A 26,400-nucleotide genomic window follows, 5' to 3' on the forward strand; every position below is an offset into this window, starting at 1 on the left:
ATGTCTTGGTGCCCAGAAATAACTAATTGTAGTCCTAATAGCATCAAATTTGCTGGCTCAGAAATAAAAATTCTTATTTAAATAAAAGTTTTACAATCTTGCATTTATTAAGAAAAATTAAATCTAAAGCAGCTATGAAAATGAATAGGTTTGCATATTTTTATTCAATGGACATTTCTTGCTCTCTATCATATGTGAATTATCTAATCAGAAGGGGATGATGGGTCAGACAACACTTAAGCTGAATTTTATGAACTCTCACCAACGTTTGGTTCTAGCCATTGTTGTGACAATAAGCCGTAGGCATGTGTGCCTTAGCAGTGCCTCATTTCAGTGAGAACCATGGTCTCTTGCTTTCTGCTCTAGGACTTCTATGTCTCAGTATAAGATGCTGTGGGAAGGGACAGAACCTTTCTGGAATAGCTGGAAAGACAGCATTCTGTTTGACTTGTGGAGGGACAGGAGTCAGGGGATAAAAATCCTTTTCGTGCCTTAGGCTAACAGTTTGTAGACATATTTTGTGTGTTCTTCAGAGACTACATAGGGGGATTTAGTTCCAGTTGTCCATAGAAGAACCAACTCAATGATACATCATCCTTGGGTTAATCTCCCTTTCTTTTCTATTTCATTCTTGCAATTATACCACTCCTGTTCCCTGGCCTGGGATCTCTTCCTAAAATAAACGTTCTTCATGTAAGCCTTTGTCTCAAGTTCTGCTTTTTGGTAGAACTAAAGCTAAACATGATTTAAGGATACATAAAGAACGCTTCTTACCACATGAAACTCATACACTGTGTATATTTTTAGCTTAGCTCAAGTACAAGAAATGCTGTTTGAATTATATCATGCAAAATAAATTGTGCAAAATATCACTAATTTATGTTGAGATATTTTTCCTTTAAGCAAGTAAGTGTCAGAGTTGGAATTCAAAGTCAGATTTGTTTACTTCTGCCTACTAAATCATTTACGTTTTAGTAAGAAAATAAGGCTTGTTCAAAGAAGGTAACTAAGGAAAGTTTAATAAATGAACTATTTACCAAGTTGTATGTAGGTATAAGGAAAACAAAGGGACATAATTAACTAACCCGGGGGTCAGCAACAGCAGGGAGCCATTACCACTCCTGAACTGAAGAGGTGAGGGGAGAGAGCTATTAGCAGAATCTGGAGAGAGTAGCTGTACAGAGAGGGCTACTTTTCAAGATATGTGGCCTTTAGGACAGGAAAATAGCCAAACCACTTCTACCAGTTAGGAGTAATCAAGGGGAGTTAAGTACCATACCAGCTACCACACACAGGGGAAAGAAGTCCACTGGGGGCATAAGTCAAATTCTGTCCTATCCAGAATCCAGAACTCTACGGGGATAGGAGATTGCGACCAAAACAGACTGTTTAGTGCAGAACAGATTACGACAATGTTGATTCATTAACCTGTTAGTAGGGATAGGACTATAAAATATAGAGCAGCAACTGTAGACATCATTAGCAGTTGGACAAAGTCAAAGATGGCTTTGCTACCTCATCCAGTGAGAGACTGATGAAATAGAAATGAAAGTGGAACTAATGATGGGCAAAGGAATAACTTAACATAGAGTATAGCCTGGAGACCCAGAGAACAGTGGATGAACGAGTTCCCAACAGAGTAGAATCAAAACCTAATTTAGTAAAAGCATTTAAAGAACTTTTTTCACTTCCAAGGTGGTGGTGGGAGAGTAATGTCTATGTTAAGTCTGCCCAGCAGAATTTTTAAATTAGTGCAAAATAAATGATTGTTGCATGCCTCATATTCTTTCCCTTTCTGAATCAGAGATTATGTAGTGATCATTCTGGTCTTGATTTAACACTGTACAGTATGTGTGGAAGAAAACAGATAATGAGTTTTATTACTTAATAGGCTGCTGGAACAAGAGCCATGTTTGGATCTAAAGAACAGGATTGAAAATCAACTAAATATATCAAATTTTGTGCAGTATACAATGATGGTATATGTCCTTGGAATGTTTCTCATGGGGATTTCAGCATGGAAAAGAGAGAATGGATGTTTGATGACCATAAGTATGAACTCTAGCATGACTGGCTCAGTGCTAACCAGTATCCATGTTCTCTTTTTGCTTGGTCCATAGCTAGACTACATTTCTCAAATGTACTTCAGGAAGTTGTGTCAAAATGAGTAGATCTCATCATTCTCATGAATGAATGTGATGAGTGTCACCCCTGGGGAGTTAAGAGATTCTTCCCATGTATACTACCTTTTCTTTTGCCTGAAGGCTGAATACAAAGATCCTGTAGAGGACTCTGAAACCCTACCTTCTACAAAATCAAAAAAATTGAGTCTGAGAAACAATCTGTGAAATATAAGTTAGTTGGATATAAAGTGAGGGAAAAGTATGCTTCAATTTTGTGAACTTATTGGTTGAGATTTTTGTTGGTGGTGTTATGGCAGATAGCCTTATATGATTAATACAAAGAGAAAACCATTCAATTGAATAAGTTATCAAAACACCAAAATAAAATAATAAAAACATATGTTAGCAGAGAATAGCAAAACATAAAACAAATAATTATAGAAATTACTATGTGTTTCTTTGACACAGAGAAAAAAGTAAAATGGAAAGGTTATGATAAAAACACACTGAAAAATAATCTCAGTAATAAAAGGAACGTAGCTCCACATTTAAAAAAGCCTAACTATTAACAGAACACAATGAAAAATTGTATGTGCCAATTTTAAAAATTTAAACAAAATGAATAATTTTGTATCAAATATAATTTACAAAAACTGAGTTAAAAAGAGAAAAATTAAACAGATATATTACCACTAAATATATATACACATATGCAATCCAGCTATTTTTAGAGGTAAAATGTATCAAAGATTCAAGGAATAGAATCACAAACTTTTCTTGAAAATAAAAAGTAAGAGAGTATACCACATCATTATGAGACTTCTATAACTTTAATTCCCAAATGAGATATGGATAGAGTGAGAAAGAAAAAATAAAAAGCTAATTTCACTTATGAACATATATTAAAAAACAAAAACAATAAAAGCAATATAAAAATAAAGTAATATATTTTAAATTGCATTATGACCAAATTGTATTTATCCTAGTAATGCACATTGGATTAAATATATTTTGTAATTAGTAAGTATGACACCTCCAGCTTTGTTCATCTTGCCCAAGATTGCTTTTGTTAACAACTATTTATAGAGCATTTACATTGTATTAGGTACTATAAGTAATCTAGAGATGATTTAAAGTATACAGAAAGATATGCGTAGGTTATATGCAAATACTATGCTATTTTATATAAGGGACTTGAACATCCATGGATATTGGTATCTGCTGGAGGTCCTGGAACCAATCTCCCACAGATACCAAGGAATGACTATATTTTCCTGTTAAATTGACCCTTTTATCATTATATAATGTCCTTGTTGGTCTCTTGTGACAGTTTTTGACTTAAGTTCTTATATATTGTCTGATATAGGTATAGCCAGCCCAATCTCTATTTCTTACCATTTGCATGAATATCTATTCCTGTGCCTTTGCTTTCCATTTATGTGTCTTTAAATGAGTATAAAGTGGGTTTCTTATAGACAGCATATGGTTAGATTTTTTTATTAATGTTTTCAGTCACTTAATGCCTTTTGGTTGAGAGTGTATTCCATTTATATTTAAAGTAATTACTCATAGTAAAGGATTTACTATCACCATTTTGTTAATTGTTTTCTGTCTCTTTTGCAATTCTGTATTTCTCTTTTCTTTTATTGCTATCTTTCTTTGTGATCTGATAATATTTTGTATTGATGTACTTTGATTATTTTTCTTTTTTTGTGTGTGTGTCCTCATGAAGTATTTTCTTTGTGGTTACCATGAGGTTTACATAAAACATCTTATAGTTATAACAGACTATCATATGCTGGTAACAACTTAATTTCAATCACATACAAAAACTCTATAATTATACTCCTTTCTCCAGCACACTTTATTTTACTGCTTGCACAATTTGCATCTTTTATACTCTTAATATTTTTGTCTTTAGACTTTTATTATACTATGCTTAAAAGTGATTTATGCACCACTATTACAGTATTACATTATTCTATATTTGCCTATACATTTATTTTTCTCAATAAGATTTATATTTTATATGCTTTTGTGTTGCTTTTTAACAATCTTTCATTTCAAGTTGGAGAATCTTCTTCTTATAAGGTAGGTCTGATTGTGAGAAATTCCCTCTATTTTTCCTTGTCTGAGAAACTTTAACTCTTGTGTTTTAAAGAACAATTTGACTAGGTATAGTATTCTTGATTAACAGCTTTTTTTCTTTCAACATTTGAGTATGTCATCTACTCTCCTGCCTAAATGTTTTTGCTAAGAAAGCCACTTATAGTCTTATTAATGATCCCTTGTATGTGTTGAGTCATTTTCTCTCACTGGTCTCAAAATTCTCTTTGTCTTTGATTTTTGACATTTTAATTATAATGTATTTCAGTATAAACTTTTTAGGCTCAACATATTTGAGGTCCTTGGCTTTATGAATCTGGGTGTTTATTTCCCTAACCAGATTTAGAAAGTTTTCACCCACTATTTCTTTAAATAAGCTTTTTGTCACTTTCTCTTCCTTTTCTTCTTCTGCAATTACCATAACATGTATATTATTTTACTTGATAGTTTCTGATAAGTCCTATGCGCTTTCATCACTATAATTTCAAATGTCCTGTCTGAGTTCACTGATTCCTCCTTCTGCTTGATCAGGTCTGCTATTGAAGCTGGGTATTGAAGTTTTTCATTCAGTCATTGTAGTCTTCAGCTCCAGAATTACTGTTTGGTTTATTTTTCTGATTTCCCTCTCTTTTTGGAATTTTACATGCTGTTCATGTATTGTTTTCCTGATTTTGTTTAGTTGTCTATCTGTGTTCTCTTGTAGCTCACAGACCTTCTTTAAAATGATTATTTTTAATTGTTTGTCAGGCAATTTGTAGCTCTCTATTTCTTTGGGGTCAGTCACTGAGGTATCATCTTATTTTCTTTGGTGGTTTCATATTTCCCTAAATCTTTCACATATCTGTAGTCACTGGGTCATGTTTGAGAGTTTGAAGAAGTAGTCACTTCTTCCAGTCTTTATGGACTGGCTTCAGGATGAAAATATATTTCACCAGCCTGACTAGAGATTCTGAGGATCTCTCAAACAATTTTTATGGATGCACCTGTTTTACTCCTCTCACTTCCTACTGGGGGAGGAATCTTAGGATTGTGAATCTTCTATTCATCCTGAACCACCGTTTTGGATGCTGAGAAAGGCCTGTTCTTTTCCCCTGCTTCTTTTCCCTAGGGTAGCATCCTGGGATGTTGAAATTTTGGGTACAAACTTGACTTCTTTCTATTTCTTCTGAAGGAGCTATGGTTTCTGTGGAAAGAAGTAACTGAGGCAGGATAAGCAGACTTCTCACTACTGTCCCTCGTTGTCTGGAAGCTGACATTGGGATAAATAAGGCAGGTGGATAGTGACCCATAGTACAAGAACCTGAGATCTGCCTCCTCTCCCAACTTCCATAAAAATTTCCTTGAAGGATTCAGATAGGGAGGAAAATGTAATAATGATTCTAGGAACTAAGCATAAAAAGTATGGAAATGACAAAATTCTGGAGGATTACCTTTAAATTATAGTGACACTACATAAATGCAAATGAGAAATGATGTGCCCTTTAGCTCCTAAACCAAAAGAGCACTGATACAATTTTGGGGGAAATAACGCTCATATCCCCTAAATAATGGATGTGAAATTTCTTTTATATAAAGCTGAGTTCAGTTTTTTGATTCTGGCCACTTCTGCTGTATGATTCTGGGAAAGCTTCACCTCTGTAAGCTCCTATTTGTGAAAAATAGAGAGCAATTCATTCCTTTCCTCAGAGCCTTGATATAAGAATTAAATCAGATAATGCACAATATATAAACAATATCAGGCTATTTTAATGTAGGTTTTATTGCTATATAGGTATGGCAAAAGTCATAGAGACATGGTCCTTGAAAAGATAGTTTGTTATACTTACAGATTCCAAGAGGAGGCATGCCACACCACAGAGGCCTAAACTGGAAAGCACTGGCATTAGCCAGATGGAGGGGAGAAAACTGTGTGTATGCAAATAAAGTGACATTCAAATATTAGCTAAAATCAATAATCTGTGTGAAAGCAATAGATTGAAAAAACAAAGCAGTATTTTTCACCTTAAACACATTTCTTGTGTGCTGGATAGATAATGGAATATACTACAATAAAGCTTTCCAGGAAGAAGGCATATCTTGAAGGAAAAAAAAAACTGGGTTAGTAGATTATGTACATATTCTTGTAAGAGCAGTTTATTTTATCCACTGGGTTCATACAGGAAAACAGGAAATGAGAATTTAGAAAAATGTGGCAGGACCCTATGGGGAAGAAGACTTAAATTTTTCCTTAACAAGTATATGTAATCTCCAATATAGAAATAGCATGGACTCCTTGGAAAGGAAATGGAGCTAGGACTTGTAGCCATAAGCAGCAACAGTTAGACTTGACAATTAAACTCATGCAACAAAGGAGAGAGAGAAGTTGAAATGACTTTAAGGTTTTCAGGCACTCACAACAAAAACAACAAATCACAGCTTGTACCTAAACTTAAGAAAAAAATCACTTTTCTTTATTTAATTATCAGGTATTATTTGGCTTGACAATCTCTCCTTTTTTACTATAAATATTGATGACATTTTATACTTTTCTTGTACACTAAATCTATTTCTTCTAAGGGCTTCAGAAATTAATTTTTACCACTGGAGGAATTTGGTTTGTAGTCTGTGACTACCAAAAACACTCAGAATTCTCTCTTCTATAGTAGGCTACACTTGATCACTCTAGAAAATTAATGAGTTCATATGTTGATGGATTCAGCCATCCATCCATTCAAGTGAACACAGGCATGGTTAGGGATTAGAAATATATAAGTAACAAATACTTTCGTGTACTAACATAACCTATCCTGTGTGCTATACTTTGGATGTTTGTCCCACCAAAGCTTGTGTTGAAATTTGATCCCTAGTGTGGCAGTGTCGGGAGGTAGGGCTTAGGTGGTGAGTTTTCACTTTGGCAGGATGGATTGGTTCTCCTGGGAATGGATTAGTTCCCTCAGGAGTGGGTTGTTATAAAGCCAGGACACTCCTCGCATTTAGTTTCTCTTCGCAGGGCTCACTTCCCTTTGACCTTTCTCACTATCCTTTGACTCAGCACAAAAGCCCTCACTGGACGCCAAGCAGATACCAGTGCCATGCTTCTTGTACAGCCTGCAGTACTATGAGCTAAATAAACATCTTTTCTTTATAAATTACCCAGCCTTGTATTCTGTATAACAACACAAAACTGAGTAAGACACTGAGTAATTGGTTTCAGGTAGTAAGACTGCTGCTGATCTATTTCTCTCTCTCAGTATTCCTGGGCACATAAAGTAAGCCCCAAAATACTTTAAAGTTTTTTCAAAAAAAGTTTTACTTCTTAGCATCTATCTCTTTTCTTTCCTGATATCAGCAACCTATTTTTCCCTTGGAAAAGAACTGTTACACTCTAGCCTAGAGTCTGGTGCAATTATCAGTGAAAGTGCTCCACTCTTATCCAGTCAGGATAGGGGCATGCAACTTAGGCTAGCTAAATAATTTCCCTATAATTTTGATCATTAGCAGAGTGTTTAGGAGTCTGAAATGTTTGAAATTGAATTATTGAACTATGGTATCCACAAAGATCGTTCATCAATTCCTACCACCTAGATGACTGGAGAGCCCTAGTTTTTTGCTTTTGAGTCTGACTCTTAAGTTTTCCCTTTAGTTCATCTATACATAAGTCCCCCTTCTACTTAGATAACCAGAGACAGTTTCTATCTTATAACCAAAGAAGCATAATAAATATAATATGGTGGCAACTTTTCCACCAAATTGCCTTAATAGCAATTTAATTTATATTGAGATATGTCATTTAATAAATGAAAAGTCACACTTTAAAATTGGCCTTTCCATCAACAAGTAATTTCTTTGGTGTTTTTTCTTTTGTTCAAACACAGAATTTAAATATCAAGATATTTTCTCCTCTCCAAAGTTCTCATTTGTGGACATATGCTCCAGTTTTTCTTGAACCCATCCCCACTGCTATTTTCCATTGTACATGTTCAATTTTATGCTTGACTTCCAGGATTGTTCTGAAATTTACCAGATAGTAGAGGAAAAAAACGTGGTTCACATTTTCATGCTATCTATCTTATTTCTTTTCTTAAAATTTTTATTATATTTTTTCCAAATAATTTTTGAAAGAATATGCAAAAAATCCTGGAGTATCACCCATCCTGATCTGGGTACAGACACAAGAGAGGGTGTTTTTATTTTTTCCAATATGACAAAACCAACACTAAATATGATGTATATTTTTGCTCTTCATCCAGTATATATTCTTAATACAACTATTTAAAATATGTGGAATTAACTTTCTTCCCCTTTAAACTGGGGCTAATAATGACTTAGGCTTATCTATTTAAGTTTATTTAAAATACATATATGTGTATATTTGGTCTAAATAGGTAAGATTCTAAGCCACAGTAGGCAGAGTCTTCCAACTCACAGTAGATACTCTGCTCATGGTAGAAATGATGAGGATGTAACAGGGAGATTGCTGTGAGAAAAGGTAAATGAAGTCAGAGATAGGCAAGTGGACTTTTCCTTCAGGAACCAAACATAAGAGCCAGATGGTTTTGGTACTAAAAATCAAGAAAGTTTTTCTGGACACTCTCCCCTTTCAGGAATGGAAATAAAAGAATTTTTAAGGGCTTGAGTGACAAAATGTAATTCATTAAATGAGGCTAGGATCAATATGATGGATAGAAAAGGGAAAGAAATTGAAAAGGAGAAAGACAATGGAGCCCTAGCAAGGAGAATAGGATGACTAAAAGAATTTTAGAAAATGTTCTAAGAGGGCCAGGAATCCCACATTGAATGCATCTGTAAACTTTATTCTTTCTTCCTACAATACCAAACTTGGATAGGGTGGGAGCTTGGCAACAAAACTTAAAATAACTCACAATTCTTTGAAACATTTACAGTGAGTTTTCCATTATGGATTTCTTGAAATTCACCTGTATGTCAACACAGATATGTTTCACAAAAAGAAAGATCAGAGATTAAGCTCATTTGCAATGTATTCTTGCTTTTCCTTTGACTATTGAGAACTATCACTAAAGAAAATAAACCTGGCATTCAGTCTATAATTGTTCTTCAGCATGCACTTCCTGAGACACGATCTCAGACAACCCAAGGTCTTTCTTCTCAATCTTCTTTCCAATGGAAAAGGCAGTTAAACTGAATAATCTATTTGTTTGAAAACACTGGGACCTCAAGTGTCCTACCTAAAGCTAAGGTGATTTTAAATGACAAACTACAAGTTTTTTTTAAATTAAAATATCACGAGGGTACAAAATATTTGGGCTAAATAATTTGGAGACTTTTTATGATGCAATTACATGAGTATCTGAATAATGATTACTTAATTATCACAAATTTTTTCAATGGCTGAGAAATACTTGTAGGAAAATACAAGTGAACAGTACTCATTTGGTAGCTGTATCACGTTAGTCAAGTGATTTAACCTCTTAAGACTAATTGAAGTACCTTTAAAATGAAAACAATACTTTACATGGTTGAAATTTTAATGTGAGAGTACCAGATTAAATTCATTTCCTATCTATACATTACATTTGGATTTAGATAGTACTATTTACATAATTCAGAAGAGGAAACTAGAGAATAGAAATATATATTATGGTATACAAATTCTTTGGGATAGAAGCTAGTTATCATAATGTGAAAAAGCTAAAAATGTCAGTTAGAAATCACTTTGCTCAACATTTTTGTCTCTTTGACAGTGTTAATTATGGACATTAACTTTCTTCAGGCCACATAGCTGATATCAGAGATCAGGGATTCAAACTTACAAGCCAGTAGTTTTCCCACTTCTGAAGTAAGTCAAGTCCTTTAATTTCAAATTGATCTTTAATTCAGTCATTTAAGATAGGGTCTTTGACCTATAGCATCCATAGTAGGGGCTCTTTTATCCTCAATTATTGACATGACTTCTGGCCCTGCTCCTTAAATACCATCCTTGGCTTCTTTTAATTTTATCCCTGACATCCTTGAAAATAGCAATACTGCCTAAAATTCATTTAGAAAGTATTTTAAATAAATCACTTTTACCCTTATTATATGAAAGTGCCCTCGTAATAGCACTATGAGAAAGGCAAGAAAGATATTATTATTCTTGTTTCACTGGGGTTAAATGATTTCTCCCCATGTTACAGAGAGTTCAAGTCTCCTGTCTTCAATTCTACCATGTTTTCCAGTACCCCAAACTGCTGCCGGGAACCCAGCAGTTTCCAAGATGGATCACCGGCTACCACCAACCTGACACATAGCTTATCTACCCTCACAGACTGGCACAGATTACAGAAATGGTGGCAGCCTGAAATATATAGTACCTCTTCTAGAGAGTACAAACATAATTACATAATAAATTACATGTTCATTTAAAATCTCATTAAAGTTTTTTGAAATAATTTTACTGTTTCCAAATAATGACATTTGTAGCAGGAAAGGGAGAAAGAAAGAGATGATAAGAACAATAATCTGACTTCGGTTCTTAGTCAGACAAATTCATCATAGAAGAATCAAACACATCTCTTCTCTCCTTGGAGACTATCTATCATCAAAGGAAGCTAATCAAACTTGACTAATGACTTCATTAGCAAAGTGCATGAGTGAAGAATGGCAAACATGTACAAAGAGATTTAAAGAGGACACAGATATGCTTCTTTATAACCACTAAATAGGTTGTCTAATTATGTAAAGGGTATTCAAGTTATTCCAAAACAATTCTAATATTATTTTCTAAATGCATAAAAGTCATGATAGATTTTACTGTATTTTTTAAATACTAAAAGTATATTTTTGGCAAATTAGATAAAATTTGAAAACATATATTGTTTGGTAAAATGAATTGCATTTTTCTATTAATTTCCATTATGATTCCAGAAAGACTGTATATGTATTTATTGTGGAACTAAAATTGGAGGAGCTTCTCTTTCATATATTTAAACTTCTTTGCTTGTTCCTGTATTTGGAAGACAGTTATCTCTACAGAAACACTGAAATAAAGTAAAAAGATAATTTTGGTAAAGACAAAGAATATGAGTTTGCACACGATCTGCCAGATCTTCTTGATTTTTAAGGTGAAAGTTATTATGGATCAGGTTTCTCTAAGTCAGTAGCCTCCTAAATGATTTCTTGACAGCAGAAGTTATGAGAAATGTTAATAAGACAAAACAAAGTAAATGGATTTATTTAAAGATGCCACTTATTATGGTTATAAAACTTCTTGAGGTTAGATCATTCTGTTTTTTCTCAATGTATTTTTTATCTTTATTGTCTAAATTTGTAAATGTCATGATATTAGAGAGGTTCAGTAGATTTCTAACTTATTGGTGAGCAATCAACAAATTCTCATTAGAAGGATGAATGAATGAATAAACAAAATTCTTTGTATTTTTATTTCTTTCAAGAAATAACTTAGGCAGGGGGTGGTGGCTCATTCCTGTAATCATAGCACTTTGAGAGGCTGAGGCAGGAGGATAATTGCAAGGTAAGAGTTCAAGACTAGCGTGAGCAACATAGTTAGAGCCCATTTCTACAAAAAAAATAGAAAAATTAGCCAGGTGTGGTAGCACGGAACTGTAGTCCCAGCTACTCAGGAAGTTGAGGCAGGAGGATTGCTTGAACCCAAGAGTTGGAGGTAGCAGTGAGCTATGATGATGTCACTGCCCTCATTCATGCCTGGGCAACAGAATGAAACTTTGTCTCCAAAAAAAAAAGAAAGAAAGAAAAGAAATGAAACTTGTTACTTTGAGGGAAACAAATACATAATATTTATTGTTTTCTGTTTTTCTTATTGTTATTTTTGCTCTTCTAAATAAATGAGAACACAAGTTACTTTATAGGTCTGGATGTCTGGATTTATATTAGTGAAAGAACTATAAAAACACTTTAATTGTTGTGTTTCCTATATCACAAATTAGCAAAATTTGCAATGTATATTAAAAGTCTGTTAGAAACCTTTTATTAGTGTCAAAGACCATATAGAAGAAAGGCTCCAAATGCATATAGAATTACATGGTTCATCTCTAGCATCCATGGCAACATGGGAAAACACAGTTGAAAACAGTACCAGATTTAGCAGTATCTCAGATATGAATCAACTCCAGTTTCAAGATATGGCATTTTTTTAAAAGAGCCTGGTTTATTTCAAATCTTTATTCAGAGGTGGATCTCTGAAAGCAGATGTTGCCCCCGTAGCATTGCCTTTTATAACCCTTTAACTTCTTTAGACCCAGAGCAAGTTAAAACAACCTCAAAGATCACATACTGAGGCCAGTGACTAAAATAAACAAATTTCAAAACAGCAAGGAACAGTATTTCAGAAGTTAGAGAAGTAAATTCATTTTCTTGAAGGAGATGTGGACTGTAAATCATTGCACCTACCACATTGTTTCAGGTACATTAGTAAATAATGATATTCTTTTCCTATAAGCTTTTTTAAAGACAAATGAAAAATATTTTAACAACTCTACTTTCCTTGTCTTCTTTCTTTTGTCTTAAAGGTGTATGTCATCCAATAGTCAATACCTGCATTATATCTACTCTTCTCTCTTCCTAAAGAGAGGCGTGAACCCATCTGAAAATTCCAACTATGGGAGGATCAATTTTAAATTTGTAATTCCATCTTTGAATATTCTTCAAATATTCAACCACATTCAATCTTTTTATATTAATACTAGTGGGAAAGAAATAAAGAACAGCCCCTGATATTCAGAAGCTTACCTGGCACTCACGGCTAACCACTTAATTCTCCTATAAAACGTTAAGTAATTTTACAAAATACTAATACCAGAGAAGGATACTCTGAGACTAGGATAAAATGAGAAAAAGCAAGCTACTTCCTCACTTTGTTTAAGCACAGATGAAAAACAAGGTCACTGTGATATCTACCAAACTCCCTCTTTCTTGGCCAAAAGAATAACTGCTTCATCTTTACCAAGTAAAATTTTATCATTATCTTCTCCTCTCTTGATATATAATATTTATTAAGATGCAATCGTAGAATTAACCTTCTTTCTGAAATCTCCACTTCCTTCAACCTTCCCCCAAATCTTCCTCTAAGTCAATATGTAAATCCTGTAAGTCCTTTCTACCACCCTCTTATTGAGACATACCATTATCCCCAATGATGTATATGCTTCCTCTGCAATAACTAATAAAACCAACTTGTTCAATATATATATGTTTCTAGTGGTTTTTGGCTGAAGAACATTGATAATATATATAGTTCACTTATACCAACCGATACCGGAAGCTTAGCTGACAATATGAGACCTTAAGAAGAATACTGTTGTATGATGGAAGAACCACTGAAACTAGATTCCGAAAATCTAGCTGGACATCAATTGTCCTGTATTTATTAGCTGAGATAATTTTGGCAAATTACTAGTTTTCTTTCGCTAATTATTGGTTTCTTAACCTGTTCAGAGGTATGATATATAGTGATTAATAATGTGAGGTTCATTTAGCAGAAATGGAGAGAAAAACGGACATGGACCTGCCCTCACAAAGGGTAAAATCTAATGGAGGAGACAAACATTACTGAAATAATCAACAAAAGCACACGCAAAATTGCAATTGTGGTACGTGAAGCAAAGACCACAGAAGGATAAAAGCATCTAATAGAGAAACCCAGCCTTATTACAGAAGATTTCTCAGGAAAAGAAAATCTTAGCTGAAATCCTATGGATAATTAAAAGTTAACTGGTGAAATGGAGTAGTGGTGAAGACCATACATACTACAGGGATAATAAAGTGCAAATGTCTTATGCTGAGAGGAATTTAAGAAGTAAAAAAATTTCCTTGTTCCTAAAGTTGATAGAGCAAGGGGGATGGGATCCAAGATGAGATCTAAAAGGCAGGCAGGCAAAAATCAAATACATAGGCCATGTTAGAAATGTTGGCCTATTGCCTAAAAGCTAATTCCTAGGAACCTCTAGGTATTCTGGGTACATAGCCGAACTCAATGAATAGTTATTCTATTTTTATGCCATCTATGCTTTCCACTTCAAGCAGTAACAAACTCATTCTTATGAACTTCTGGAATGTATGCAGCAGAGTTGATGCTCAGACAGCAAAGTCAATCTCTGAGGACATTATTTGATAATATTTTCCATAAGTCTTTAGGAAAACCTCTGTCTTGTGAGGGCACCTTAGTTTTGCTCTGCCAGAAGACTCAGTAGTTGCTTTATGTGTATGCTGAAAAAGAACCATTTTCCTACCCATTGACATTAATGAATTTAGAAAATAAATGGACTATAAAAACTTCAGGGAGTCTTTGGGCAATTTAATCCTTTACCATTCTACACCCAATTTTATATTTGGGAAATTTAATTCAAACACTCTAAATATGTAGGAAAAAAACTGAGCTTAGGAGTCTAGCACTGATTTCCTTCTAGAAAAACATTTATTGAAGTTCAATGTGTATTTCAGATTCTGCTCTACTCTAGTAACTGGACAGATATATAATATGGAGGCTTCTAAATGAGTGCCACATAAAATGGCTGAATAAAATATAACACATGAAATAATAGCTAGGGGCATCTTTATACAGACAGAAAGAGTATGACTGACATTTTAACCACATAATTTTCTTTCTATCTCCACTACTTTCCTTTTTCTGAGAAAATCATGTCATTCAAATTGAGTCTCATGTTCTCTTCCACAACAAATTCTGTGTGATACAGTAATGTGAACCTTTTTCCCCCCAGAGCAGCAAAAGCTAGCTTAGACACGTTTTAATTTTCAGTTTGTTTTTTTCAGGATCCTAAATGTATTTTGCATGCAAGAAAGATTGAATTGTGTTAGAATTGGCTGCTCTCAGTATTTTGTTTAAAAAAAAAACAAAAAACACTTAAATGTTCCATGTCCTTCTAAATTTCCAGCTGTTTGCATATTATCTTTCTTCCTCTTTTCTTTTATGTTATTTATTATAAATTCATCAAAATAGTAAACAAGAACTTACCTAAAATGATCTTTCCTATATACTCTAAGATGACCAATTAATAGTTTTTTAAAAATCTACTATGTGCCTTGGTAATTCTAAAGGTTGTGAAGCTGGAGCTATTTGGATGAATTGATCGTTTCCAAATCTGGCTACATTAATATGGGATGAGGCTTAGATTTTGTCAAGCTCCCTAAGTAAATCTGATATATAGAAAGTCATGGGAACCAACAGGCCAGAAGACCATGTTCCTTTATAACTCTGAGATTTTATGATCCTAAACTGTCAGCCTACGGCAGACTTCATTCTGAAATTTAACATGATCCATTCACTGTGATGCTCCAGTTTTTGAGTTCCCTTTCAAGATGGAATTGAAGTTTCTTGGACATTATAATGTTTTAGAATAGGTACCTCAAAGTACGTTTTTTTTTTTTTTTTTTTTTTTTGAGGTATAAGTTTTAAATCAATACCAGAAAAACTGTGCCGAGTTTCATAGTCACTGTATCGTATGAATGATACAGTGATGATTAGTTTTAGTGTACAGTTTCAAGGTTTCAACTCTTTGGATTCAAGGAGTTATAGCTTAGGGTTAGCGATGGGGATAACCTAAAAGGACAGGCAAAATTCATGAAATACTTTTCACAGTTTGAGGCTACGATATGTTCCTAAAAGTACTATGATCTCTTAATCCAGCCACTGTAAATTGACCTTTTCCTGAATTTAATTTGTTTCTTTATAATGGCTATTTTATCTCTACTAAAACCTATGATATCAGACATTTTAAGAAGCTTTCAAAGTAAAATTCCAATTCTATCTGGAAACCACCTCTAATAATCTCAGGAATGTGATTTCTACTCTAAACGTTGGTATGCCATAGTGCATACTTCTCTTTTGACGTGCTTACCACACTATCTTGCTTTAACATGATACTGGTGTGCATGATTTGCCTTTCTTTTACAGAATCTTTTCTTTAAATGCTAGGATTGCTCCTTTTTTGTTCTGGTTTTTGTTTAATCTCTGTGTTCAATTAAATTAAGGCAGGAGCCAAGCTTCCATATGAGCATCTAAATTCTGTGAATAATTTCCTATGAAGCTCTCAGAAATTCGTTTAATACATCAGTCAAAGCTCTTTTTTGCAAGCAACAAAAATTAACTATGACTAAGCTGAAAAAGGAAATGAAAAAATGGATATTATTTATCTCTAAGAATATTGGAGATCTAGAGTTTGAGCCTATGGAGCCAAAATAACCCTGAATTTGCATCATAGAACAATTCTTATGAAGATATTATAATTCTAAAAGATTTTAACATTAACACCATTAATACTGAACACTGGATTTACTGTTACCTGAAAGCTTCCTGAAAGCACGAGTTTCTTATCTTTCTTACATAACTAGTTTCTGAGTCCTGACTTGAACCAATATTCAAGTTCATGTGCCTTTACTTTAAACCCTTTAGGAAAGTAAGCCAAGGAAGGAAATCAGTATGGAAATCAGTATCCGTATTTGGCTTTTTGTTTCGTTTTGTTTCCCACAGCACGAAAATGTCTGCTTTATAAGGGTGAAGATCCCCTAAAACATAGAGAGGTAATGTGATTCTGGGTGGGTAAAAATTCTATTCCAGATATCTTCTTTAATTGTTCAAATTCTACATACATCCTAAATCCTTCTTCTGAAACACGTTAACAAAAAAATCTTTCCCATCCACCATAATGCATCTATACCTTATGCAACAAATAATGTACTTCTGCTCTATCATCTAAGTTGTATTTCAGTTAGGACACTTTTGGCTGTGAGCGACAAAAAAATCCAAGTCCATTAGCATAAGGGATAGGAATGTGTAAACTTATAAACAATTGGTGGGAGGTAAAGCTGTTTGTTAATTTAGCAACTCAGTGCTGCCAGAGAAAGGGAGAGGGAAAGAGAGGGAGGGAGAACAGTTTCTTCTCCCCTTATATCCTCATCTCTCACCAGGACTATGATTTTTTGCATATGCCTAAACTAATCGATGGCAAAACAATGGGATTGCAATGATTGGTTTAGACTTAAATTCACCTCTTGTGGCAGGAGAGGGCTCATCTTTGCTGAGCATATTGCTATTTGGTAAGCTGGTTGGGGGTGGGGAGGCAGAGCAAATCAGAGTTCTGAAATGTAGAATTGTATCTTTGTGGGCAGTATCTGCCACTTTTGAAATTTCTTTTTTTTTTTTTTTCGGTTTCTTAATATATAAAAGAAAGACAGCTGGATGAAATTATCTCTAAAGTTTCTTAAATGTTTAAATAGGCTTGTTTAAATAACTACATGAATAATCTCCAAACTTCATTAAAATCTAATGCAGGACATACACATATAACTCCAATTCTAAGCGGAGCAAGATATATACTTTATAGAGACACAAATTATAATGGGTTAAAATATTAATGGTGGAATACATTAATTGCTTATATGTCCTAAATGTTTAATAAATATAATTCAAATGTAAAAATTTATAGACAGGATACATTTCCATTAAGGATATGGTACAAAAATTTTATAGGACTTTAAAAATCACTGACTCCAGTTAGACTGAAAGGTGGTTTTTGTGCCTTCCATTTTAAAATTTATAGAATAACTGATGGCACAAAGATTTTATTGTTTTTTTTTCTACAATTCTTTTTCTTAAAGTTTCTATTCATACACACTCAAGGAAATCTAGCCTATGTTGTAGATTATTTATGCTAAAATCACCTTTACTTTGAATGAAGGATACTATATTTTGCATTTGGGTATCAAATGTTTGCCTAACAAATATTGTAAAAGGCTTTAGAGTTTACAAATTGGTTTCCCATTTATTATCTCATGTACTTTTAAAAATCATCTTATATGGTTGATAAGCTAACCTCTTTTTATCTTTTAGCGTGGACACAACTGAAGCCCATAGTAAAATAACTCACAGAATTGAGTAAATAGGACCAAAGTTCTCTGACTTCAAGTCCAGTGCTCATTGTGCCACATAGTCATTTTTCTCTTTTTCAAAATGAAACAATGCTCAATTCCAAAGGCTTGGATTTTATTAAAAATTCAGAAACAGCTACAGTTGGAAGGGATCTTGTCTTTCCTAACACAGTTTCCAAAAAATCAATTATTTATGTTCCACTTTGAAAATAAAATAACCTAGTAGAGTTATTTTCATAAAAGAGAATGTTAAATCAGTTAAAATGGATGTTTAATGAAATTAAATCTCTAAAATTCACCAAGGTGAATACTGGGGTGGTACCTTAGTATGAGGGAAGATATATTGAACTAATTAGGAAAAGACTAGGATTCACGCTAGATTTCTTCCACTGATCGTGTGACCCGCAGGGAAGTCATTTTTCTCTTCGTAGGCTTCAGTGGTATTAGAAAAGATTATCTTTAAGGTCTCTTCTAGCTCTCTTGTACTGTTTTCTTAGGCGTGACTTTTGAATAAAAGGTATCAAAGAATCATAGAATATTAAACAAAAAGGGACCTTCAAAATAATTTATTCCAATCATCTCTTTTCCAGATAAGGACACCTTAGCCTAGGGAGGGCAAGTGACCGACCCATAGTCACATATAAAATTAGCATGCTTTATTCATGCTTTTATAACTAGAAGAAGTAGCTCAGTTTCATAGGAGGTGCTACTGATTCTTGTTTCTAAGCTGGGTATCAAAGATAGCGAAACTGATCCGAGATAAACAAAAGTTATTAGCCCGCTAGTGTTTGTTACTAGGAATTAGGACCATGAATTTTACTTCAAAGCAGCTAACCAACTATGTGGCCTTGGATACATGACTTAATTGTCTTGACTTCAATTTCCTCATCTGTAAGAGAAGAGATTAGAATAGATGAAATACTTATATGATAATTTTTATAAGAACTACCTTTATTCATCTATTTATTTAATAAGTATTTATTGAGTGCCAAATATATGCCTGGATTGCTCTTGACATTGTTCTAGAGACTGGGTTTGCAGCAAACCTAGTCCTGTCTTCAAGGTAGATACAATGGTTTCTAAAAGAGGAAGAAAAAAGCTTAAAAATAGATAAAGAAAGAAAGAAAGAAATAAGTTTAAAGTCCTATGCTAGACATAAGGGGTACCAAAATGCATAGGTCAAACATCTGTGAGCTCATGAAGATTTAAAACCTACTAGTGAATAGAAGTTCAAAGCAGGCAGGAACTGCATGGCTTTTGGATAGCATTGCATTGCAAACACTTAGCATATGATTGCAAATAATAAACATTAAATAAAAAAATCAACAAATGAATGAATGGGAGAGACAGTAATATTTAAATGTTTATGATTACAATTGTGATTTCTATATTTATAATTCCTCCTATAAAGTAAACAAATTGCTGAATTCATGGCTTGAAAGTGTTAATAAATTTTAAAAAGGGTAGCTGTAATGCTTTAGAGGGGTCAGCCTGGAGAATGAAAAAAAAGGATAATTTTTCATGTTCTTATTTTAGATCCATATCTATCTTTACATTTTATTCATTCCTTTCATCAGAAATATTGATGTTTTAGGAAAGGTTATTTGCTTTGGATTTTTTCCATGCTACATTTTGTCTTGGAAGAAGGATGAGTGCCTTCTGCTGATTAAAAATAAAAACCCAAAGCAAGAATGAATCTTTCAATCAATGAGCATGATATTAACACTTTAGGAAATTCATCATGTACATTTGCAAGGCAAAACATGTTGTATTTTCCTTTGTGATAACCAAGACTGCTATAAATAGTGGAACCATCATTCTATATAGGATTATAAAAGTTGTTTGTGTATTTCAAAAGTCCCAAGTAGAGGAATAAAGAATAAAAAAGGAACAAGAATATGTATACAGCCATATTTGCTCTTAGCATTCTGTGTAAATTACAAACTACAAAAGCGGAGATCAAGTAACTCATAAGTAGGGAAAATCTCAGAGATTTGCCATGAAACTTATTATATTCTCTCTTGTTTGCAATAAAAGTAATACTTATCACTTTGAGGTCATTGTAGAAAAGAGCAAAATCATTATATACAACAGAATACTATGTGTGATGTTTAAGAAATAGGTAGTTTTCTTACAAGGGAAGTATCTGGTCAATTTTTTAAAATAAAGAACAAAATTTTATTACTCTTGGAAAATCTCAGCAACTTTTATTAACCAGAATATACATGCATGGTTTTTAAAAGTTATATCATCTCAATCTAAAACTTGGCTTGTAGAAAAAAAGAGGGTGCGGAGTAAACATTAAGAATTTTTTAATCATTTAAAATTTTCTATTTTTCTGTGTGATCTAGAGTTATTACAGATGGTTTGATATGGTGATATTTACTATTTCATTAATACTTAGGAGCATGTAAACTAAGGCGTATAAGATATACCCTGGGTTTTTGTTAAGACAGAAGGTTTCTTTAAGCCATAAATGTAAATTAATTTAAGTTTTATAATTAGACCATATCAAAACACACACTTCAGACCCAATGTAAGAAAGCATTCCAAAAGCATATTATAACTGCAATTAAGCCTATTTCATTTCTAATCATCTGTTATCATCTCCATCTTAAAGTATTTATTAAAATCAAGGGTACATGGAGTTCTTGTCCCAAATCTCATAAGATTATAAATAAATAATTTTGTCCATCTTTTCAATTTAATGTAACCAACTGTTCCATGCAAGGCATTATGGTAGGCAATGTAGAAGATATAGAATTAGTCTTCTGTCTTTCATGAGATCATAGTACACTAGTTTTTACCTATATCTTTATCTCATAAACTCCCCTCTTCTTTTCACCTTTCACCAATAAAATTCATTGTATAATATTTCCCCACCTTTCAAACTGGCCAGAATAGGATTGGGTATAACTCAACACCTAGGTGGTCTGAAACAGAAAGGTCTACAATCTCTGGGCATGATATCCTGTATTGTGTTTTTCCACATTTATAGCAAAAAGGAAAACAAACAATAAAACCCAAGATTTAATACAGATAGGGATAACATACCTCTATAAAATTAAGAAAAATTGAAGCACAGTATAAAGTAAGCTACATATATTAGCATAATACCTGGAAAAAATTCATAAATAATCTTAAAATTATTTAATTGTTTAAAAAAATCTCATGAATATTAATGTAAACTTCCATTTGAGCAACGTGGAGTAACAGAGAGAAGATGTGTTTTTATACCTTAACTATACAACTATACAAAATATATAAAGCAGTGCAGTACTGTGATCCCTGAGAGAAGGGAAGCAACAAGGTAAGTCATAAAATTTTTTCAGCTTAATGCCTGTAAGAGTATTATATTCAAGATTCAACTCAAGAAAAGGCAATCAAACAGAACCTGATGTTCCTACACATTGAAGACAGAATTTGGTCCTATGAACACAGGTCAAAGTTTAAAAGGTCACCATTTGATCCAGCAATCCCACTACTGGGTATTTACCCAAAGGAAAAGAAGTCATTTTATCAAAAACTCACCTGCACTCATATGTTTTTTTGCAGCACAATTCACAATTGCAAGGAAGTAAAATCAACCCAAATGCCCACCAATTCATGAGTGGATTAACAAAATGTGGTATGTATGTCAAGGAATATTACTCATCCATGAGGAAGGGTGATATAATGCCTTTTGCAACAATTTGAACAGAATTGCAGACCATTATCCTAAGGGAAATATCTAAAGAATGGAAAAACAAACACCACATGTACTCACTATTAAATTGGAAGTAACTGATAAGCACACATGTGCATAGAGGGAAGTAAATCTCAAAAGAAATCAAGCAGGGGAGAGGGGGTAGGAAGCGATGGGCGAAAACCTACCTAACGGGTACAATGAACACTATATGGGTGACAGGCACACTTTTAACCCTGACTAGGGCACTATAAAAGCAATCCATGTAACCAAAAACACTGGTACTCCCATAATATTTTGAAATTTAAAAAAAGTCAAAGTAGATAGAGTTTGGGAGCAGAGTTTCAAAAAAGAGGAAATAGCATAGACAGAGAGCTCAGGAGATCTGAAGAGAGGTCCTCTTGAATATTTAGCTGAGTATGATCTGTGTATACATAAGAGAAAGCAATCAGAGGATAGGAGAAAACCAACAAAAAGGAGAATGGAGAATAACAAGATCTCACAGTGGGCTAGAAATAATTCATGCTTCCCTCAGCCTGAGTGGAAAGACCTTATACATTAAAATGGAGAGTATTATCAGAAGGGTGTTACCTTATTAGTATGGCTAAGTTAGTCTTAGATTAAAACCTTCTGTGATCTTACCTAACAAAGCTTAAATGTAAGCATCAAAAAGTTCCAACTTATTTTTAGTAACTTAACTAAACATCTGAAAAATCCAAGTCTTAAAAGAACACAAAAATATCAACAAATAATAACATACAATTTATAATTTCAAACATCTAATTGAAAATAACCTGACATGCAAAAAGTAGAAAAATACTACCCATAATCGGGATAAAAACCAATCAATAACAAGCCCAGAAACAATAAGTTTAACAAAACAGACAAGGATGCTAATATAGGCATGATAAATATGCTCCACATATTTAATCAAGTAGAAGAAAATAGCAATTATTAGAAGAAAAAATAAAATATCTTTAAAAAATGCACAACAATTTTTTTTTAAGATCCTACAGATAAATGAGATAATGCAATATTTTTCTTTCTGTGCTGGCTTAGTTCATGCACCATGATGTCCTCTAGATCCATCAATATGTGTGGCAAATGGCAGGATCTTCTCCTTCTTAAAGACTAAATAATATTCCATTATATATAATATTATATATATGCACATATATATTTTACAGTTTCTTTATCTATTTGTCTATATATGGACACCTAAGTTGTTTTTATATCTTAGCTTTTGTGAATAAATGTTGCAATGAACATGGGAGCCCAGATAAAGAATAAAACAGTGGTTACCAGGATTAGGGTGGGTGGAGAAAATGGGAAAAATATACGTCAAAAGATATAAAGTAGCAAATACATAAGGTGAGCAAGTTAAAAGATCTAATGTACGTTGTAGGATTATAGTTAATAATAGCATATTATATCAGAATTTTTGCTAAATTTTGCTATAAATCAGTTTATAGCTGTCCTTGCCACAGGGGGGAAAAGGGTAACTATGAGGTGATGAATATGTTAATTTGTTTCACTATAGTTACCATTTCACTATATATGTATATAGACACACACATATATAAAAAAATCATGCTGCATACCTTAAATATATAACATAAAATTTATTTTAGAAAACACAAGAGGAAACTTAAAGAAAAGAAAAATTCAATATGTGAAGTGAAATTTATATTAAATGGAATTAACAGTTCAGATACTGTTAAAAATTGCTTTAAACACACATGAACAATAAAACTCAAAAGAAGCACATAGAAAAAAGGATTTAAAAATATGAAGAGAGGACCATGATTTGTGGGACAGTAATTGGCCTAACATATGGCTAATTGGAGACCTAGCAGGAGAAGGGAGTGGGAGAGAAAGAAAAAAATGGTTAAAAAAATATTTCCCCAACATAAATGAAAAGACAAAAATTTCCCCAATTTGATGAAAGCTATAAACTCAGAGATCAATAAACTCCAAACAAAATAAACCCATAGAAAATCATGCCAAGGCACTTGATGAAAACCAATGATACAGAGAAAATCATAAATGCAGCTAGAGAAAAACATGTATCAGATAGAAAGGAATAAAATTAAGAATGTTAGAAGACTTCTCATAAGAAATATGAAAGCCAAAAGATAATACGGTGATATCTTTAGTATACTAGGAGAAACAACAAAACAGCAAAATATTTTTTCAAACTTTGTGGTGAAATAACTTTTTCAAAATATAAAGATGAGATAATTTCTTGTCATTTCACCCAAACAACAACAAAAGATGTTAAAGGGTGTCTCTCAGGCAAAAGTAAAATGGCATCTGTTGGAAATTTGGATCTATACACACATACAAACACACACACATAAGGAAGGGCACCAGAAATGGTAAATATGTAAATAAATATAAAAGATATTTTATTCTAATTATTAATCTCTTTAAAGTATAACCAATAAAAAAGTTAGAAGGAATTATGGGGATTATATTATACAAGTATGGGTAAAATGTATAATTACAATAGTATAAAAAATAAGAGGAAAATATAAGCTTACTGATACAACATTTTTACTTATTGAGTATAGACTCTAGTAATATAGAGATACATATTTTAGTTTGTTAGAAGAATAATTTAAAAATAAAACATACAGGTATAACTAATAATTCTATAATGGAGATATAAAGGAATCATAAAAAGTAGTTAATCCAAATAAGTCCGTAAAAAAGGATAGAAAAAAAGAAGAAATGAGAAAAACAGAAAAAAATAATAAAGTGGTTGATTTAAATCCAAATATATTAACATTCCATTATATTAAATGATTTAAAATATCATTTAATAAAAAGCAGAAATTTCTATAACATAAAAAAACAAGACTCAACTTTATGGTTTTATGAGACCCACTTTTTAAAGACATAATAGATTATAAGTAAAGTTAGAAATATTTATATCATGCACAAAATGAATCAAAGGAAAGATGCTGTGGCTACATAAATACCAAAAAGGGTAGATTTCAGAACAATAAATATTACAAAGAATAAAAATAAAATTTTATAATGATAGATGGTTCAATTCACCGAGAGCAAAATCTCAAATGTGCTTTCACTTACATCAATATTTTAATATACACGAAACAAAACTTGCAGAAACAAAAGGAGAAATAAATAAAAAATGATAGCTGACTTTTCTCTCATTAATCAACACAGAAAGCAGAAAATCAATAATATTATGGGAGACTTGAACAACTTTACCAACTTCATGAAAATGTCCTTTATAGATCATTCTGCCCCCAAATAACCAGCATTTTTTGTTTGTTTGTTTGTTTGTTTTTGTGCACAAAGAACATTCAGTAAGACCTATTCTTGGCCAAAAAACAAAACAAAAAAAATCTCAAATGTCAATAAATTTGAAAATCTTTAAATTACACAAAATGTATTCTCTGGCCACAATGAAATAAAAGTAGAAATCTCTGTCAGAAAGATATCTGCAATATCTTCAAATATTTGGAAGTCAAACAACCCTTTCTATACAACTTATGAATCAAAGAAGAAATCATGGACATTATTAAAACTATGTTAAAGTGAATTAAAATGAAAACACAACATATAAAAACTTGTAGACTACAAATAAGGCAGTAAGTAGAGGTAAATTTTTATAGCATTAAACTACTTGTGGTAGTAAAGAAAAAAAGTTTTGAAATCAGCGGCATAAGTCTCCACCATGAGAAACTACAAAAAGAAAAATTAAGCACAAAGTAAGCAAAAGGAAGAATATAATAAAGATCAAAGAAGAAATCATTTAACTAGAAAGCAAAAAAATAAAAAAACCAACAACAAACAAACAACCCCCCCCAAAACCTAACATAACTTAAGAAAACAAAAGGTGGTAAAAAATCAATAAAATCAATAAATAGTGAACAAGAAGTGAAGATAAAAAAGACAGATATCAGAAATAAAAGTGGGAACACCACTAGAGATTATATTATAGACATTAGAAAGATAACAAAGGAGTTTCATAAACAAATTTGTGATAATGAATTCAACAACAAAGATTAAATGGACAAATTTCATTGAAGACATAGACTACCAAGACTCACTCAATGGAAATACATGACATGAATAGTCCTATCTCTATTAAAAATTGAATTTATATTTAGAAATACTTTGAAATCATAGTTAGAAATTAAAATTGAATTCAGAGTTTTAAACTTTCTGGGCCTTTCCACTCCAGCTCTAGATAAGTTCTCTAGTAATTTCTTTCAAATACTTAAAAAAAATAATACCCATCAACCCAAACTCTTCTAGAAAATACTTAAAATAGGGAACAATTTTAACTCACTCTAAAAGACCAGGATAAATCCAATGCCAAAACAAGAAAAATACATTTAAAAAATACAAATATTAATAAACCTTGACCAATAGCCCAAGATGAAGAAATCCTTAACAAAACATATAAAAAGAATCATGACTAAATTGGATTCATCTTAGAAATCGAAGAGTTTTGTTAAACATTTTTAAAATCAGTGTAATTCACCATTTAAGCAGACTGAAGAAAGCAAAACAATCATTTCAATAGATGCAGAACAATATTTGATTAAGTCCAGTGTCAGTTCAAGACTGGGAAAAGAGGGAATTTACTCA

The sequence above is a fragment of the Eulemur rufifrons genome, chromosome 7, assembly GCF_041146395.1.
Source record: "Eulemur rufifrons isolate Redbay chromosome 7, OSU_ERuf_1, whole genome shotgun sequence".
NCBI classification, from domain to species: Eukaryota; Metazoa; Chordata; class Mammalia; order Primates; family Lemuridae; genus Eulemur; species Eulemur rufifrons.